At 27.6% G+C, this 15,132-nt stretch overlaps 1 long non-coding RNA gene across 1 annotated transcript; it reads right to left on the bottom strand.

Moving 5' to 3' along the window:
* Positions 1-2,583: 2,583 nt before the first annotated feature.
* Positions 2,584-3,555, bottom strand: LOC111281331 (uncharacterized). Its single transcript, XR_016335178.1, has 2 exons — positions 3,206-3,555; positions 2,584-2,837 (listed from the first exon to the last, which is right to left on the bottom strand). It is a non-coding gene; the product is annotated as an uncharacterized LOC111281331 (long non-coding RNA).
* Positions 3,556-15,132: the final 11,577 nt, after the last annotated feature.

Below are 15,132 nucleotides of genomic sequence, written 5' to 3' on the forward strand. Positions count from 1 at the left end.
ACTTTGCCACCCTTCGATGTTAGGGCAAGCTGAAATTTTCCCCTTGTTGCTTTTCGCTCTCCTTATCTCGAATATGGGCTCGTTTTTTTGTAAATCACTTCCACAAGGCTTAGATTTAGAGTTTATGTTGTGTTTTTTTCTTTCTTCTTTTCAACCACTTCCACTGTTAGATCATCTCTAGCTTTCAATATGTTATTTTTCTCATCAAGCCTTTCATACTCATCATTCAGATCTCTCAGAAGTCATGCTAAGGCATTAGAGATCGATATCTTATTCATAAACAGATCGATACTATCATGAATTTCATTCAAATTTTAGCTATTTTAGGTTAAGGGATTGATCGCTTTTGATAGGCCTTTGATCCTTTCATGTCGGGTAACATTCAAGGATGTTGTGGCCTTTCTGCACTCTTCTTATTTAATTGACCATATCTTGAGTTATATAACTCCAAATCATGATCCATTTGAAGAAGTAAAAAATATACTTAATGAGCTTTCCATCAATATAAAATTAAACATTTGCATCAATGTATAAAAATTATAGCAAGTTTCCAAATCTATCCATTATGCAATTTTCAAACACTCTGCATATACATAGTTTTTAGAAAAATTACCATATCTTCACTTAAAAAATAGGGATTTGAATTTTTTTAGTCCATTAGAAAGTATAATCAAATAACTTTCTAATAGCATATAATTCAAATATTAAAATTTTATAAGTCAATACAGAAAATAAATCAAAATCAATGTTGCAAAAACTTTGTTGTTACAAAATAACTTTCTCTAATTACTCCATTTCTTAAAACTAATAGTATCAAAATTATATAAAGTTCAAGATAAATAGATTTCTTTTAATACAACAATTGGACTTTCATTTAAACTCAAATAAATAATCTTGAAAAAGAATTTTTGGTTTGAGAAATACAAAATATAAACAAAAGTTTGCTTAAACGTAAGAAACATTTTCCAAATAATCATCAATCTTGAAATTTTGTATTTTTAGATAAACATTAAGACCAAACTTCTAAAATAAATTTTCAAGATTTTTTTCAAATCAAATAACAAATTTGAAAGAAATAATATTTATTTACTACTTAAAATAATAAAACTTAAGAACAATACGAAATAAGTTTTTTTTTTAAATCTTAATTAAACTTATTTAATTTCATATTTTGTCATTTTAAAATAAAGATTGATTCAATACTAATAATATCTTACTACCTACAACTGCTTCAGTTATCCCTAAATTATTACCCGTTTTGTTAAAAAAAAAATCTATGAGAATAAGAATTCCTATTATGGGTCACTATACTTGGGCAAGTTATCAATTTAGGTATAAAAGTATAAATTATTCCAAATTAAAAAAAAAAGATAAATTATTTAGTAATATCTCCTATTAAAGTCAAAATAAATTTACTATCTAAACTTTGAAAAGTAGCACCTAGTCACCTCAAAGTGAAATTTGAACCTAAGATTTAAACATTGTAAGACTTCCTCTTCCTAGTAAAACCATGCATTCATTGGCTATAAAATTTTTATATTAATAAAACATATCGATGACAAACAATTGATTATTGTGCTCATGAATGATGTATTGATCATATGTTCAAACTTGTCAAAACTTAAAGATTTTAATTAGTATAAATTCTTACTCACTTCATTTTCAAGTGAGCAGAGTGTATTGCATTTATATAACTTCCATATATATATATATATATATATATAAGGGATGCACATCAATATTTGAATGACAAATAAAGATAAGAACAAAATATACACAAGTAAATTACAGCTCATTTATTTGAGAAAAAGAAAAGCAATATTGATGAATATTCCTTGTATAAATCCTTACCAAGTATCTATATAAATTTTGGTGTACACACCTTTTTCCCAAAAAAAAAAAAAAATTCAAGTCCCTCTTGCTAAAAAAAATAAAGGCTAAAATGCTAAAAAAAAAAGCCCCTATACTATTTTAATTTTCTTAAATCAATCTTTATACTTTTATTATATTAAAAAACCTTTATACTTAGATTTGTATCCAAATATGTCTTTGCTTCAAATGCAAGAGTGATTTATGTTAAGGGTTAATTTAGGTACAAATTAAAAGTTTGAAGGTTTACTTGGATACAAATTAAAGGTTAAGGGCTTATTAGGATTCAAATTAAAAATTAAGAATTTATTTGAATACAATTAAAGTATAAGAATTTACTTAGGTAAAGTTTTAAATTTTTAAAACATTTTTATTATTTAAGTTAAAAGTAAAGAGCAACATCGATTACACTAGATCACGCCTTGAATTTGAAAAGAAATTTATTTGAAATTTTTTATAATTTGTACGAAAAATAAATGCATGAACATAATTTTTATGATTATTTTTAATTTTATGAATTTGTTTGATCTCTATTTAATAGTGAATTTGAAATACTTATATGAATTTATATGTATTTCATCCTTGCAATTTATATAACAAATAAAATTCAAAATTTTCAAATTCATATTCCGAAACATAACAAAGTAATTTTTAGTTATTTGTACAAAAAATGTAAAACATTCTAAAGTTTATCTTTTTCCACTTGACAAAAAATTATATATAAAATATGAAATTAAACTTTTATTAAATTTGGGGGGCCAAGTTACAAATACATGGCTTCAATTTGTAAGGCAAATTTCTAGGAACTTTGGATTGGACCCTTAGTTCCTTCCATTTGATCAATTATTCATTTGACTAATAAAAAACATCACGATGTAAACACTATATTTTAGATATTGTAGTGACTTAGTTCTTGATGGCGCATGTCTCTGAGCAAGAATCAACGCAGCTTTCAACTTTTCCTTCACCTAATAAGGAAGTAAAGAAAAGAAAAGAAAAACCTTAATCAGTTTATGCTCGTTTGTGTGTGTGTGTGTGCATATATGTATATATATGAAGTATGAAATGATTATTACATAATTTTTTATATCATTCAAATCATGTCGGATAATTATATTGTTAGAAAAAATCAATAATTTATGACATATCATATGTATAAATTTATTAAAAAAAATATTCACAATTTAATTATTACATATGATATATAATAAATAGTTAATTTCTTTAATAAGATGATTATATGACGTGATTTACATGAAAAGAAAAATATTGATATAAAATAACCGTTTCATACAATTTTTTTTACTGAAAAGGATATATGAGAAAGTAGATTTACCAGGATCTTGTTTGGAGCTGAGACTTGTGCACATGGTAGTAGAACAACCAAGCTTGCAGAAGTATTGGGTGTCTTGGAGATTACCAAAAGTTGAGGTATGGAGGATACAATTCTTGACGCACTTGAGAGCACAAATCAACGGTGAATTTCCTGGGGTAGCAACACACATAACAAAGCAATCCTTGTAGCAGCTCGGGAAAGAAGCTGTGGATTGCCCTATTAGAACACCTAACACCAAACAAACCATCAACACTGACCCTATTCCTTTTTCCCCCATATTTTTCTTCCCTTTCCTTTTCCAAACTAGAAGGTAGATAGAAATTTAGGTGTTAATAAACAAAAATCTAGGTTGCTCCTTAGGTTCTGTAAGAGAGGTTTATATAGACTTGAAATTATAAGTTTATTTTTTTATATAGTAGTGTGCGGTCCCCACTACAGCATGGATTAAATAGTTTTTATTTTAAAAATAATTTTTTTTTCATTTTAATGGTAAAGGTATTTTAGTAAAATAATATGCGGTTAATTTTTTATTATATTAAAATTTAATACGTAATTTAATAAAGGTGTTATAACAATTTTAAAACAAAATGTCATATGTCAATTTCTTATAAAGCAATTATAAGAGTATTTACGTAATTATGGGATAAGGGATATTGTAATGATTTTGATCAATTATGGTAGGAGAGGTATTTTCATAAGTATGGTATAAGGGGTATTATAGTAATATTGGCCAAATATGGTAGATTAGGCATTTTGTAATTATGGTAAGATGGCTTTGTAGTAATTATACTAGGAGGGTATTATAGTAACTTTGATATTATGTCAAATAAACAAATGGAATTATAATAATTATAAGCAAGACCGTTTTAATATATGTTATTGGTTTTAAAACAAAATGCCACATGTAAACTTCCTATTAAGCATTCATAAGAATATTTTCATAATTATGGTAGGAAAGGTAATATAGTAATTTTGCTTAATTATGAGAGAAAAGTATTTCCATAATTATGGTAGGAAGATATTATAGTAATTTTGATTAATAATAAAAGAATGAGTATTTTTTGTAATTCAATAATAAATGAATGAGTATTTTCATAACTATGATATGAAGGTATTATAGTAAATAATTTATATTTTCCTAATTATGATATAAAGACATAATAGTCAATTTCTAAGAAAGAATAATTTGTAATTATATGAGCACAAAATAATCAATTTGGATGTATGTCATTTTCTTATCAAATGATAGGAAGGGTAATTTTATAATTTCCATAAGAATTCTTTTCAACAAATGTATAAATTTGTGATCTTGAGATATATGTTATCACTGTATTTTATAGGATGGAAAGAATAAAGCAGAATAGAATATGGAAGGAAAAACTATTTTCTTTCTATCATTTCCTTAATTTGATAAGAAGAAAAAAACAAAAGAACAAAAATTAGTGAATTTGCATATTCTCTTTTTTTTTTTTTTTTCAAAATCTAACCCTTTCAAATTAGAAAGGAAACCACTTATTTAACATAAATTGATGATTTTATTTATAATTTTATCTTTAATTTTTTCTCTCCATTTTTTATTGTTCATAATAGACACAAAGAAAAATATTAAAGGTGAAATTGTTAATTTAAGTTAATTGAATATTTTCATTTCACATTTGGAAGGATTGGATTTGGAAAGAAGAAAAAAAAAGTGTAAATCCATTCATTTATGTTCTTTCTAACCAAATGAAAGAAAAGATAAAAAAGAAGTTTTTTTTTTCTTACCAAACATAATGTCGTTGTTCCATCAGAGATTTAATACGGTTGTTTGATATATGGGATAAAATCTATGCTTCATTATGTACATGCCTATATATGGAAATTGAATTAAAGTAGTTAGTAATGAAAATAAATCCATGCCAATGCTTGTGCCATTGACATCAATGGGTTTGATTTAAACCTTAAATGGGGGGTGAAATCGACAAAAACTGATTATCTTAGGTTAACATTAAGATATAGAAGAATTCTTGATTAGATGTTAATAGTGCCAATATATATGTATTTATATATATATATATATATTTGCCAATAAAACTTTGGCTTAATGTTAAGAGAAGGCTTTGAAACGTAGAAATCTTAGCTTTAAATTTCATCATATGTAAATTTAATCTATTTTATAATGAAATTATTTATAATATGCTGGCTTGTATGGTTGTTTATTTTATAAATTTCTTATATATATATATATTATATTAGAATACATTATAGAGTAAGAACTAAATCTTTAGCTAAAAGTGAATACCTTATAGAAAGAAATTAAGAACCAATAAAAGAAAATCACAATATCTTTATATGATAAATTATTTGACACACTAATAGTGAAGTTTTTTAACTTAACAAATGAGGTTAAAATGGTGACATATGTTAAATTTTTTGATTTAGTTTTTTTATTTGTTTAAAATATATATTTAGATACATGTGTCACCATCGTAATCGCATTTGTAAAGTTAAAAAAGCTCCACTATTAGTGTATTTGATAAATTTTCAACCTTATATTAAAAGGTCAAATTATATCATAAATCTATATTGTCTTACAAAATATGAGATTTAGTCCTTATAGTTCATAAAAATCTAATTCCCTTACTAAAATTATTTAATAATCTTAGTTTAATCACTAATTCTATCAATATTTCTTAGTTAAATATGTAATGTATTCTTTGATTTTTTTAAAATGGATGTTGATTTTTACTAACGTGGCATTTTGGTTAGATATTAAAAAAGCTAATGATAATGTGAATTTATTGAAATACCATATGACATCAGAATAATAAGTGGTATTCTAATAAATCCATGTTACATTTTTCAATAAATATTGAAAAAATTTATAATAATAAAAAATGTAATTAATTCAAAAAAATTAAAACAAAAAACAAAAATCTCTAAGAAAAAAAATCCCTAACTTGTATTTAAAAAAAACAAAGCTTTTGTTGAAGGATGAGTTTGTTGGGGTTTTAGAAGAACTAAGTATCAATTGAAGTGTTCTCTTCAAGTTGTTTACTAACTTCTATAAGTAAACTAAGTATCAATTGAAGTGTTCTCTTCAAGTTGTTTATTAACTTCTACAAGTAAAAGTAAAAAATTTCTAGAATTTCAGATTCAAGGGCTTAAAAAATATTTTTTTAATCTTAAAATTTAGAAAGTGAGGAGAAGGCTCGGAGAAAGTTTGGTGGTAGATGATTGTAGTAGATCTAGAATTTTAAGATTTGGTTTTTTTTTATTTTTTTTTTAAAAAGGATTTTTGAAGAAATCTAAGTGATAGATTTGTAAAAGAGAATAGGAAGAGCTTTTGGATAGATTTTGATAACATTTTGACACAACTAATTGTCAAAATTGAGTTTGTATGATGGTTATCGGTTGCTTGAATGAATTCTATGTTTTTATTTTTTGCAATTTTTTGATTGATTACATTTTTAATTATAAGTTTTATGGAAAAAATATTTGTTAGTATATTAAAATATCATATCAATAAAAGTCAATGATCATATCAGAAAATTAATAGGCTTTGTGTATTTAATAGAGGAATGTTGATAAAATTGATAATTGGACTAAAATTATTAAATTCTTTAAATATGACAATCAAAGTTTTATAAATTATGTTATTAGAATTAAATCTCAAATTCGCGAAGAATATAAGAAATAGTGACATAATTTGACTTAATCAAGCGAATTTTTAAATATCTAGAAAACTAATTTGTGTATTCTGTATTTATATAAGTGTATATATATATATATATCTAACTATTATTTAACAAAACGAAAATGCACTTATCTTTACTCACTTGGGGATGGCAAATCAATCTGAAACCGTCAGGTTCTGACCCGACCTGATCATCTAAGGTCGAATTTTTTTTTCGAAAAAATAGGTTTCAGGTTGGGTCGAATCGATTTTATTTTTTTGAATGTCGAATTTAAGTCAGGGTCGAGTTTTTTCAAAACCCGACCCAACCCGACTAGGGATATTTACCAAAATACCCTTACTATATATATGTTATTTTTTTTAAGGTTTCTCATTTCCTTTGGCCTCTTTGTCTAACACTCTCGATCTCTTGAAATTTTGTTTTCCAACCAACCCACATTTCTTTCTCCATTAGCTTTAATCCATTTCTTTCGAATCTTTCCTCTATTTCGGCAAAGAAAGCCTTCAGGGAAGAAAGAAAAAAGTCAACAAGACAGGAAGAAAAGGAAGACGGGCCAACTATTAGTACCTAGGAGTGGCTGCTCCTCTTTCTAAGAAACAAAAACTGTAACAGCTAAGCCTTCCCTTGAGCGATCTCCATTAGTACCAGCAGTTTTAAGGGAAGCCAAAGCCATCTACTTTACATCTCTTATTTGTAAGTATTAATTTTTTTTTTTTTTTACAGTTAAATCAATCTCTTCATTTTCATTTCACAAGATTTGACCTTTGATATGAACTCATCAGCTCTTCTCAAGGCAAAAGCTTTGAAATGTCCTCAATTGCTTGTACAACGAAATGAGCTCATGAAGAAAAGCTATTATTACTTCAAAAGCGAGATGAGGAGGCCAGTGAAAGAGCTCGTGGAAACCCTTGTATAGTTATCAGATCTATTCCTATGTTTCGATCCTTTCATTTTTCTTACCCATTTCTTGGGGAAAGTCTTCCAACTATATTTGAAAATGAATTGGTTATCCATAAAGATAAAGAAAGCTTTCTTGTAGTTCCCTTTTTTTTGCTTTAAAAATAAAGAAAGACTTGTCGGTAGTATAAAAAAAATTTTAGACAAAATTGCACCTACACATTTGAGGTTTCTTGTTACAAACTTCATTCACTGGGTCCATTTGTTTCATGTTAAACATCTGTAATAATATAAAATAGATCCATTTCTTATTCGTCATTGATTTTTGTGGCTAACAATTATTAGCACTTGCATGTTTTTAGGGGCAGTCTATACTCTTAGTAAACAGCTTTGATAAATGGATCCATTCCCTTTCCTACAATATTATTACTAAATTATGTAAAAATTCATCACTTAAAAATATAAATTTTACATAATTTTTAATAAATCCCACATAATATTGAAATATAATAGGTTAATTATACTAAAATAATTGGAGGTAATATGCTTCTAATGTAAACAAATGAAATATAAACTAATTTTATCATGTTTATGCTCTCCATTCTTATTTAAAAATTTAAAAATACTATTAATAATTATATATTAAATTTTATAAATAAAAATAAATTAAATTTATTTACAAATTATTCATCAAATTCTTTTTATATTATAATTAAATCAAATAGTAAATGAATTTTATTGTGTTTATAATCTTTCTATTTAATTAATGAACATCGAAATATTATTTTTGATCATTTATTAAATTTAATAAATAACATAACAAATAAAAAGTGAACGTATTCATATACTATATAACAAATGTTGTGTATGTTTATATCCTATGCATGAGAACTAAGTTTGCTCGTCATCCATATTTAATTTGTTGGACTTTCAACCTAGCTAAAAAAGAAAAAAATACACACTTGGATATTTACTTCTAGTGGAGTTCTCAAACGAAGCCAAAAAATGATGGTACGTCAACGTCTAAAATGAAAAACAACTTTTTTTTAAAAAAAAAGAGCAATACAAAAACAAAAGACCAGTCTTAGCACATATCTACAGGTAAAGTAGAAGCACATTTTTTAAACAATTTCAGCATGAAAGAGGAGAAAATCTTGGATTTAGCAACAGATTGAAAATCTATACTAGGCATTAGAATACATTAAATTGGTATTTACACATTTAATAAGGTCCAAACCCATGGCAACATCTTATTATTTCATCAAAATCACTTAAAACCACCAAGAATCTTTATCGACCACCATTATCCATCATCCTCTTGCTAGCTAAGGCTATAAATAGTACTTTACTTCCAGCTTGGAATCTAGGATCAAACCCAGGTACCTTAAGTTACAAAGTAAGGGAATTAAATGTTCATTGAATTGGTTCATAAACTGTAGTGACTAGAGATTTGAAGAGAGATTGCAGGGTGAATATATTGAATCTGAAAGTTTGGGACCATCATTTTATGTGGGTAGGAAATTAGAGATACCAGGAAATGACATTGTTTTAGATGAGAGTGATGAGAGTGATGATGAAGTACTTTAGAAACGCGCTGTTTCTCTGTAGTAAATTTTTGTTCATTAAATTAATGAATTAAGTTCAATTTAATATGCAATATCTATTGATATTCCCTGTGTTTGGAATCATTAGGAATGGATTCATAGTTTTGAACAGTTCTTGGATGCCGTCGATGTTCATCATGTGAGAGCTTAAGAAATTTGTGGCCTATCTTTCATTCCTTTTCTACTACAACATCTATTTGTAGTTTTCAGTGCATATTTCATAATAATCATTCTTGTTACATGTTGTCTACATAAAGTGAAAGTATATGTTGCTCTACTAATTTCTTGCTAAGTTCATGGCATAGTTTTAAAATGGCAATCTTATCCTAATTTTCTAGTTCTATTATTGGAACTGTATTTTTAATCAAGTTTGTGGTAGTGGTAGTTCATGTTGATTTGTAACATTTGCGTAGTAGGCTAAGTAACATGTCTTTTACAGATAAATTTATATGGTATAGTCTTTGAGGCTTCCTAGCTCAACTTTTTGCTCAACATCATCCAAGATGAGTTAAATCCTTAATTCTATCAAATACATTTTTGGAGACAAGCAGTTTTGTGGCAGCACTGCCCTGGGCACCTATGTATGACTTCACATTTCTTGTAATCAACTCTAGGCTGGATAAATTACTTCATTTGTTGGATTATGTATATCACTAATTCTTAGCATAAGATGTGCCTCTTATTGGGTTGTCAATTCATCAGCATTTTGAAATCAAATGACATCATGCATGCTATTTAGTGTGGCATCCAAGTTAAAACAAATTTCCTTGCAATGATTCAATTCCCCTTTAACTAACCACTTATAGTTGCTTGTATACATGCATTTCTTGGGTGAAAGGAAAATTATATTCATTTTGCTTTCACATATATTTTTTTGTATAAACTAATCTTTCCTATGGTATAAATTTACTTATTTTTTTACATAGGTTTTGGGTTTTTTAGGTTTGATAAGACAAATGAAGACATATTAACTTGTTTTATATGCTAATTAGCCTCCTTATTTGGCCAAAGGTGCATGCTAAGTTGTACATGGTAAGATAATCTCTTTCTTTTTCTTTATGGAATGAATTTTTCTAATTTTTTTTAATACTTAGATTCTAAGTTTGTTTTTGAATTGTTTTAGTAGAATTATTTGTTAATAAACCTTTCTATTTTGGTTTGATATAGTTAATTTATTTAGTTGCTTTATTTGTTAATATCAAGAATAATAACTTAAATTTTTTTTTTTATGAATGAAGTTAAAATGTCTAATTTGGGAGATAATTCGTGTTCCTCAACACCTCCTGCTTCTCCCTTACATCAATCACCAATTCAGCAAACTTTCATTCCAACATCTGATGAAAATGCAACTCCATCATTAAGTGTGACTAACGAGGGTGTTAAAGTTGATGATAGTGGGTATAACTCAAGTAAGTTGAAATCAGAAGTTTGGAAATATTCTAAAAAATGTAAGATCAATAATGAATGGAAGGCAATATGCAATTATTGTAAGAAAACTTTGGTGGTGCTTCTGAGAACGGGACAAGCCATTTGCGTGAGCATTCAGAGAGGTGCAGCAAGTGATTTCAAATGGATATTCATCAACAAGTACTGGTAGCAAATCAAAAGAAGGCAGATAGAAAAGTAAAACTAAAAACCTTTTCCTTTGGTCAAAATGTCACAATGAGGGAGCTTGCCACCATGATAATCATGCAAGAATATCCCTTATCAATGGTTGATCATGTGCAATTCAAAAAGTATTCTTACAGTCTCCAGCCTTTTGTTTCCAATGCCTTCTTGAAATACTATAATGAGTGATATTTTGAAGATTTTCAAAGAGGAAAAGGCAAAAACAATATCCAAGCTGGAAGCTAATGAAAGGAGAATTACTATCACAACTTAAATATGGACTACTGATCACCAAAAATTAGGATACATGGCTATCACTGCTCATTACATCAATAATCAATGGAACTTACAAAAACGCATCATCAAGTATATTTTATTAAATTGTCTTATTATGATAGTGTTCATTTTTTATTAAGTAATTATTATTATTGAATTAATTGTTAAATTAGTGTAAATAATTGATTTGTTAATTAGGTTTGAATATGTGCCAACTCCACATACGAAGAGGTCATTGCTTCAAGTTTGATGAAATGTTTCTTAGATTGGAATATTGATAGAAAACTTTTCATCTATTATAGTGGATAATTGTAGTGTGAATAATGGTGCTATTGAGTTGTTAATTGATAGAATTGGTTGTGATGCACTTATGCTTAATAAGGCTTTTTTTCATATGCGTTGTTGTGCACACATCTTGCATTTGATTGTGAAAGATGGATTGAGTGTGACTGAACATAGAATTAAAAGAATTCATGATAATGTCCTTTTTGGGGTGCTACATCAATGTGGTGGAAAAATTTTGAAGAGGCAGTACGTCAATTGTGCATTCCAACTTTAAAAAAGTTGTGTGTTAACGTTAAAGCATGATGGAACTCTACTTACTTGATGCTTCGAATAGCATGGCTTTATAAAGATGTTTTTTCTCATTGTGCGCAACTACATGGTGATCTTTTATACAAATATTTGCCAACTGAAAATGATTGAATCATTACAAATGAGATTTATGAGAAGTTGAAATTATTTTATGATATCATTGAAGGGTTTTCTGGTATAAAATATACCACTGCAAATCTTTATTTTCCTAATATTTGTAAAATCAGATTGGCATTGAATGAATGAATTATGCATACCAATAGAATTATTTCATGCATGGTTGTGAGCATGTTAGGCATATTTAAAAAATATTGGAATGATGTGAATGGTATAATGGGTGTTGCCACAATTTTAAATCCAAGGTACAAAACAGAGTTGTTGGAGTATTACTTTGAAAATATTTATGGAGGAAATGCTGAATTTGAAATTGAAAGGATTGTGCAAATATGTTAGGATTTGCTTAAAGAGTATGAGGAGAAATTGGCTTTAGAAAATGAAGAAGGACATTCTATTTCAAGGTTTTCATCCTTAAAATGGTATTGGTGTTACTGAATTAGAAAATTTAGGAGACTATGATGATTTTTTTTCAAGAAAAAAAAAGAAGAAATCAAAAGAAAAATGAAAGTTAGATCATTACTTGGATGAAGAAGTCATACCAAGAAAAGGGAATTTTGATATATTGAATTGGTGGAAACTAATTGGACCTGAATTTTCAACCTTAGAACTTGTTGTTAGAGATATTTATACCATACCAATTTTTACTGTTGCTTCAGAGTCTACTTTTAGTACTGGAGGGAGGTTGGTGAGTGTACAATGTAATAGACTTCATCCATCAACTATGAAAGCTTTAACATGTTGTCAATATCGGTTATAGGCTGAAGAAAAAGGTACAATAATGCATATTATACAATTTTATTTTTTTCTTTTAGCATATTGTTAGTTATTATTTTTTTTATTATATATTATTTGTTAATATTTTATTATTTAATTTGTAGGGTCAATTTCATTAGAAGAAACTTTTTTCTACGAAGATATTGATGAAAGTGGGATTAAGGAAAAGATAACTAATTTGGTAAATAGTATTATCTTTTTTAACTAATTCGTTTTCTATATTATTTTTTTTAAATATATTATTTTATGAGATTTATTTATTCAGCTTATTGTTTTATTTTATAAGACTCTTATGGTTAGAGGAGAATGAGGATATGGAGCTTAGTGATGATGAAATGATTTGTTATGGGCTTGGAAGATTTTCATCATGTTGGATGAAAGGATATTCAAACAATTTAACTTTTTATTACGGTGGTTTAAGCTTTTGATGTTTATCTTGTATCATGTACTATGTTTAAATTTTAGTTATTAACTTATGCTTGTTTGATATTTGAATCTTAGTTTACTAAGTTTTATATATTTCATAATTTCATCATCTATGGTGAGAATTTTTGAGTTTTAATTTACTATGTTTTATGTATTTTATAATTCTATTATTTATGGTGAGAATTTGTGAGATTTTTACAAGATAAAAAGAGTTGTATGTACTAAGTTTGAATTTGTGAGTGATTATGTTAAAATTGTTAATACTTGCAATATATTTAGATTAGATGATGCAAGATTGAGGAAGCAGGTGAACTCTGTATTCTATGTGTACATGGGCCAATCCATAATAATCTAGGCAAAAGGTAAATGACACTCTTATTGCTATTGGTCATGTTGATGAACTGGGTGAATGTTGAAGACTGTAACACATCTAGCTTTACTGCTTTAGCCTTTTTCTCATTATTTATTGGCAATTTAAAAACTGATTATGCACTTCTATTATTTTGTTGACATTAAATGGTGTGCATTCTCCTTTTGATAATGCTTAAGATGAGCTTCATTTATTTTTCCTACTTTTAAGGAATAATACAACATTTTTAATAATAATATTCTCAAAATGGTTAGTATATTGCAGAGAAGGCATTCTTTGGAGGATTGGATGGAAAAACTTCTATCAGATATTGATATTTCTAGAAGTGCCACAGTGGCAACATTTCTTGAGCTAAAAGCTGCTACGAGGTCTTGTAGGTGTTTCCTTGATGCCTTTTGTAAATGGATGAATATACATTTACACCTTTAACTGGTGCCTATTTTTATAGTTAGAATTTGATTGTAAATCCACATTAAATTATGCTCCATAAAACTTTTTAGTGAAGATAGGTCAAGTATTGGGTTAAAGTATCAAGGCTTCAGGTCGAAGGCGGGGAAAGCAAAAATCTGACCCACCCCATCTCAATGCCAACTCTATACTTACTATTTTTTAGTCAAAACAAATTAATACTACTGACAAGTGTTATAAAGCAATTCCAATCATCGACAAGAGGTTTTCCAGCAAATTCAATAGACTTGCACATCTTGGGAGTTTCAAACTTAAAAAGGAAAAGGAGAAAAAATTGATATCGCATCAGAAACTACAAAAAGAAATATATATTTATGAACAAACACTTTGGCACAGATATTAGTTCTTGGCTATGGTACCCAGTGGCCAAGCACAAATAGAAGCATTTCCTACCACATGAAGTAAGCAGAAGACACAAATTCCCATTTAGAGAATGCCATTGATAATTCAAGCCACTAAATAGGCTCATTTTATTGATTGCCATATCATTTGCCACCTTTTAGTCATATGGTCATATAGTTAAATTTAATGTATTTAATAAACTCCACTGGCTTTTACAGCTTTGGTCTTAATTTGATCAAAATAAAAGGTTATATCCTCAAATAAACATAGAAACAAAAGTTGAAGTCCTAAAATTAGAACTTAGCCCAGAAAATAAGGCAACTAGAGCTATAAAGAGTTAATGATAGGCAAACTTGAGGGAGCATACTAATTCGATTATAGCAAAGGCAAAGCATAAAGAGCTGTTCTTTTAAGCTATAATAATATATCGATTACCAACTAGATAACATTAGTACTTCAATCAAGCAGGATTAATAATGTGACTAGGATTTTTTCCCCCTTTGTGATGGATATATTTTACACTTGCACTTAGACTACCCCCAATTGCAACTTTATCAACGACTACCCCCATTATTAACTGTGTCCATAGTCATATTCCATTTAGAAGCCTACTTTTCTTGACACCAGCTTCATCGTGGTCACACTGACAATTGAAATTGAAAGAGAAAAACATAAAAGGAAAGGAAATTAAAGTTAATTTAAAATTAATGGACAGAAGTCTTGTAACCATATTTTATTATGTGTATCTTGACTACGTCACAATCATATCTTTGC

Source organism: Durio zibethinus, chromosome 28 (assembly GCF_047325235.1).
Source record: "Durio zibethinus cultivar Kanyao isolate XHJ-2024 chromosome 28, ASM4732523v1, whole genome shotgun sequence".
Classification (NCBI taxonomy): Eukaryota; Viridiplantae; Streptophyta; class Magnoliopsida; order Malvales; family Malvaceae; genus Durio; species Durio zibethinus.